Consider the following 6000-nt stretch of genomic DNA (forward strand, 5'->3'; position numbering starts at 1 on the left):
GTCTTTGTTCGTAAAACTCCGACGACTCATCAAATACTTCGGATTGATTCGTCGTCTCGGATCGGTTGTTCGATTGGGTTTGACCCGAAGGGTTCAGTCAAGATTAAGCTGTAATATTAATTGTACATTAATATTACTAATCGGAAGCGGCCTCTACCTAGGCATTCCGATCACTTGACCTTACTGAAGAATTAGCTATTCGATAATTCTAAACCCTCTATCGGAATAATACACTTGTTGGATGGACACCATTCCTTTCACCAACCCCCCACACAGAATCCTGCTCCTTGGTAGTGACGGTCTTTAGCATGTTCTTAGAGAACTACTGTATATTCGACCTTTGGGTAGCATTTGCACATTCAACACTTGGTAAGAAGTTGACATAAGCCTGGCATATAGACTAGGTGTATTTAGAGTTATTAGGCGACTGCTGATAAGACTTTACCCTAGTAGGGTAGGGAAATGGATTGAAGGCACCGATACTTGGGAGCTCAATCTCAGAGTCCTTAGGACGCCTGTCTTTGCGTCCGCTTGCAACATGCCCGCCTTTTGCTGCTGAATCGACAGCAGCGATTACTGGCTGGCCACTCTTCGATGCCCGAGGGCGTCCGGTTTTTTAAGGGCTCGGAGAGAAGTAGGCGACTTGCCGATAGTTGAGGGATGAGAACCATCCTCAAACTTGGCAGCAAATGGATTTTTCTATGCCACGGATTTCCTCGATTTAGAGGGCATCCGGTTCAGTGGCTTTTCGCCAAAAGCAGGCGGCCTCGTTGATTTTCCTGAAAATTAAGATAAGCCGTTAAATTCAAGATAATAAGGTCCGCTTGACTATGACAATTACAGAATATTTACATGTTCCAGCTGATCTTTTTTGAAGATCTGGTTTTTCTGCTGGATCATTTGGCGATAGGCGGTAGCAGAGCTAGTGGGTTTCTTACTTGAAGATAGCTGCGACATTGCTTCTTCTGCAAAAAAGGACGGATGAGCGTCAGTAAGAATTAACAAAAAGAATTAAATATATATATTGTTAATCATTTCCATCCGGCCATGTACCTTTCATTTTTTCTGGTGTTTTCTAAGACCACAAGCGGGTACACAAAAAGGGTTCCTTAGCCAATCTAACCTAGGGATGTAACTATGGGGAATTATCTCCCTTTTGCTACCTCCCTCTAAGGTTTTGGCGGAAACCTTGGATAAGCCAGGCGTCAAAATTTGGTCCCAGCCTTCATCAAGAACAGGCGGGAGGATCGCCTTCTTGCCTAGAAGGTACGGGTTCCTATTCCAAGTGTTATACTTCCGGTTCCGCTCGGTATCTGGCAAAGAGATGATGTAAAAACAGCTCCGCCAGTCCTTCCATTTTGATTCCTTGCCCAAGGTCATCATGAACCCTTTGTGACAAGTTAGAGTGTACCACCAAGGGTCGGCTTCCTTAGGACCCTTGCTCAAATAATGCATCAAAGAAAAGGCCTCAACGCCCGATTTCACCCCCTACATCTTACTTGTGGTGACGTACCCAAGAACGTTCACCCAAGAGTTAGGGGCGAGCTTCCAAACACCCAGGCGGTATCCGTCCAGGATTTTCTCAACGTCTTTATCAAGGGGAAGTCTTAAGCATTGATCCCCATAACTTTGTTTGAATGGCCAGACGATTGTATAACTTTGTCAGGAAATGAATCTCATATCCGGCCCCCATGACATAGGTGTCCTAAAATTCCTTAAGCTTTTTTAGAATATTTCTCCGAGTCCCAGTAGAGACATGGGTGAAGTAAGGGGTGAATTCTTTTTTAGCAGAGGAAGAATTTTCCCCTTGTCCTCTTTTAGGAGAGGCAACCTCCTCCTCAGATTTTGAGGAAGACTAAGAGCTTTCTAGCTCTTCATGGGACACAGGCGGCTTAGTTTTATATTTGGAATCTCCTGACACAACATCCGACTGGGATGATCCTTGTTCAGAGCCAGATGCACTATCATCAGCACCACCATCTAACTCATTCAGGATAGAGTTATCCGGCGTGCTTGGAGTGCTAGGTGGGTTGTCAAAAACCTCATCTCTTGGCACCCTAATAGCGCCACCATCTTCCTTATCTACGGGGCCTTGAGCTGTCTTTTTGGTTCTTACCATAGTGTCCTGCACAGACATAGAGACGGTCGGATTCGGGGATGTTTGCAGAAGGGAGACCAAGTGGGGGCAGGTGACACCTCTAGTCTTGGATTCAGCCGTCCTTGGTGACCAGTTGATAGCTATCCTAGGTCACTCCGTGTGTGTTTGTGAAATCATTTTGTAAAACAAGGAATAAAAAACATAGACAGAAAATTGAAGAACAAGAAACAGATGATGCAGGCGGTTACCTTTTATAAAAAGTACTGAAGGAACCTCTTGGGATGTCTGTAATGACGGCGGATTGAAGTCAAGCGGCAACAAAAAAATTCTCACAAGAGTCAAAGATTCTCTGTTTGAAAATTTCTCGTGAATATGCGAAAATGAGGGGATAAATATATAGAGGGGTAAAAATCTCAAGGGCAACTCTGACACTTACTTTAGAAGGTAAGCAGTAAAAACTTTGTTCACCCATGCATGTGTGACACTTGTCACAGGCATCATGTGGTGCGCTACATCACCCCTATGAGGGGCAAATGATTTGGGTATTTTTACCCCACCATGTGAACCAACTAGAGCGTGACACGTGTCACCCTAGGGAGAGCCCAAAGTGGACCTACCAGGCCTAGATACTTCATATGGAATTGGCGGCCTTCAAGGCCCAAATCCCTAGACTGCCAAAACGCGACGCAACCCAACAGTCCTAGGTTTTCGTAATCTAGGACGGGGGCACAAATTCCAATGACCCTATAAATAAGGAGATTTACCCCACTTTGGGAACAACATTCAATTATTGAAAATACTGAATTCTCTCACCTCAGAAAAAACACCTGATCTCGTAATCCGAGAATATTTTACTTTACTTTCCGCACCTTTTTACATTCTCCGTACACGTTCTAACTTGATCGGCGGAGGCGGAACTCCACCCAACCGAATTTCCGTTGTTTTGTAGGTACAGGCGCCCAGAGTCCAGACTTAGTGATGTAACTCTCCCGAGGTACATAGAAAACCCCGAAACACCTTATGTTATGTTAAGAGTGAGTACAAGCAATTTTTAAAGGGGAAAAATCTTGCTACACAAGTTATAACTTCATTTATTAATAACTACAACGCGTTTTGTGTGCATTTGGCTACATCATGTCGCCGCTTGTAAAAGAACAGAGTAAGTCTTATAATACATACAGAGTAACCCCTATAACACTGACTAAGTAACCCCTATAACACTAAAAAAGTAACCCCCATAATAACTGGTCACATCGTGTGGCCAGCCACTTATAAGAATTTAATTTTAATTATAATTAATTTAATTAATAATTAATAAATTAAATAACATTTGTATTGATTTTGGGTGTGGAAATAGCTTATATGAATGATGTATGGCTCGAGGAATAGGATTTTAAAGGATGTAAAAAAGATAGACCTAATATTAGGTAGTCCAGCCCAACTTGGCCAAATTTTGGGCAGGTTCAGCCAGGATTTTTTTTTTTTTTTTTTTTTTTTGTCTGAAAATGGTTTGGCCCCAGCTTAATCTGATTTTTTGTTTTTTTTGGGCGAGTTATTTGGGCATGTATTTTTTAAGATTTTAGTTAATTATTTTACGGGGACGAAAAAGCTTGCTAGGCTCGACCTGTTTTTTTTATAGGTTTGGACAAGCATTATCGATCTAAAGCTTCGCTTGACCCAATCTAGTGGGATATTTTTTTCCGTATGGCTCGGCCTGACCAGGAATTTAGTCAACTTTAAAAATGGAAAACAATTTAGTTGTGACCTACTCATGATGGATAAAGGCAAGCCACGACCTACTCACAATGTGACTACACGTGCAACTAACAACCATGTTGCATTGTGAAGCTTCAAATAAACTTCTTTTTTGCGTAGAATTAATTTCTAACTAAAACTCATATTTGTTCCATATTATTATAAGCACATGAGTAGTGTCCATATAATATAGGAAATTTTGTTGGAAACCTCCTTTTATATATATTACATTTTTTTGTGAAAAAACACCTTATAAACAATTTCTTGTGAAAGCACACTTAAACCAGATTTTTTTTTTGCGAGATAATACCTTAGGCCGGTTTCAAGGCATTGACCCTTTTTCCAGCGCTGACGTGAGGGTCACGTGCTCAACCCTCAAATTTGACTTTCTCCATTGTTTTGCTCGAATAATTGCTGCAAAGTAGAACAACCTCAATTAACCTAATATATGAGGTAGGTAAGTTGCTAAAGTTAATGAAATTAATTTGTTGTTAGTTTCGTTAGATTTTTTTATTTACCCTAGATCTAGGGTTTTTAATTGGAGGGGAAAAGGGGGGAAAAACTGCTACGTATCCTCTTCTTTCCTCTATTTTGGTTGATTTTAGGGTGTCAAGGGTTGTTTTTTTTGGATGTTTAGGGTTGTTAATGAGGTGGTTAGGGGTGTTTATGGGTTTCTTGGGTTGTTTTCGTGGTGTGTTTGTGGTTTGGGAAGGTGATGGATGGTGTACGTGGGGGTGTGGGGTTAATTTCGAGTGGGGTTGGGTGGTTTTTGGGGAAGGGTATGCTTTTTTTTTCCGGGTGGATTTGGGTTGTTTTGGGTGGGACGTGGGTGTTTTTTGGATGTGGGTTTTTTCGGGCGGGGGAGGGGGGGTTAGAGTGATTTGGGTGGGCGGTGATGGCGGCTAGGTTGATGGGTGGTGGTGTTAGTGTCAACGGCTGAAAGGTGTTTTAGTGGCAGCTAGGTGGTGGTGTCGGCGGATGGGATTGGCTAGGCTATGGTTTTTGGTGGTTTTGAGGAGAGAGAAAGTTATTGGATGAAGAAGGGAGTAAAAGAAAGGGAAGGGTTGAGCATGTGACCCTCTCGTGAAGGTTAACGTCGGAAAATTGAAATCGGCCTAAGATGTTATCTCGCAAAAAGAATATGATTTTATGTGTGTTTTCACAAGAAAATTTTTATAAGGTGTTTTTTCACAAAAAAAAAAAATGTTATAAAAGGTGGTTTCTGACAAAATTTCCTAAAATATAAAGGAGATAATTCATATGTTTGTGTAAGACAAGATTAATGTGTTCTTGAAGAAAAAAATCATCATTAGGGTTATATACAAGATCTTGAGAGATTTAAAGTGATTTTGAGTGTTTGATTTATCACATACACTTTGATCAATGTTCTAGTGTAAAATTTATGGGTTCTCTCCTTTAGCAAAGAAGAAGTTTTCCTCTTAAAATTCTTCATGTGTACTTTGTGATTTTTCTTTATTATTTATTATTGTCTATTATTCTTGTATATGTAATTGTACTATAGTTTTAGATGATTGGAACTAATTTTCTAACTTGTTCTCTATATATACCAACAAAAATGTTGACTCATTTGACAAAATGCTTAACTCAAATCCAAGAGGTTTGGGGTTTAAATCCTAACAAGTGGGAGTCATTATGGAGATAGGGATTCTTTTATTATTTTTAAGTAGCTGATTGTAATTACTGAATCAAAAACACCATGAGGTCCGGTTGAGGTCTACACCAAAAAAACTTGTACTCCATATATTCTTGTGAAGACAAATCCATTCTTATTAATTAAGTAAATGTCAAGCAAAGTCACGTAGACATCTACCTTATTCAAATTATATTCAACCCCGAACTCTATTGGTTGGCTGAAAGCTTGTGTTTTAACGGATGCAAGAAAAAACAAATATTTAATGAAAAATTGACAAGAAAAAAGATAGTGATAATTTTATTGATCTTGGGTAAAACAAAATACAAATTCAGAGCAGATTTGAGACCAATCGCAGAAAAAGATTAATTATCTCTCAGATTTCTAATTTTATCTCTCTTAGATCTCACAGATGAGAAATACACAAAAGACTCTCAGATTTCTAAATAACCACGCAATGACCTAATAATACGGCTACAAATAACGTTGACTACCT

The sequence above is a fragment of the Chenopodium quinoa genome, unplaced genomic scaffold (assembly GCF_001683475.1).
Source record: "Chenopodium quinoa cultivar QQ74 unplaced genomic scaffold, ASM168347v1, whole genome shotgun sequence".
NCBI classification, from domain to species: Eukaryota; Viridiplantae; Streptophyta; class Magnoliopsida; order Caryophyllales; family Amaranthaceae; genus Chenopodium; species Chenopodium quinoa.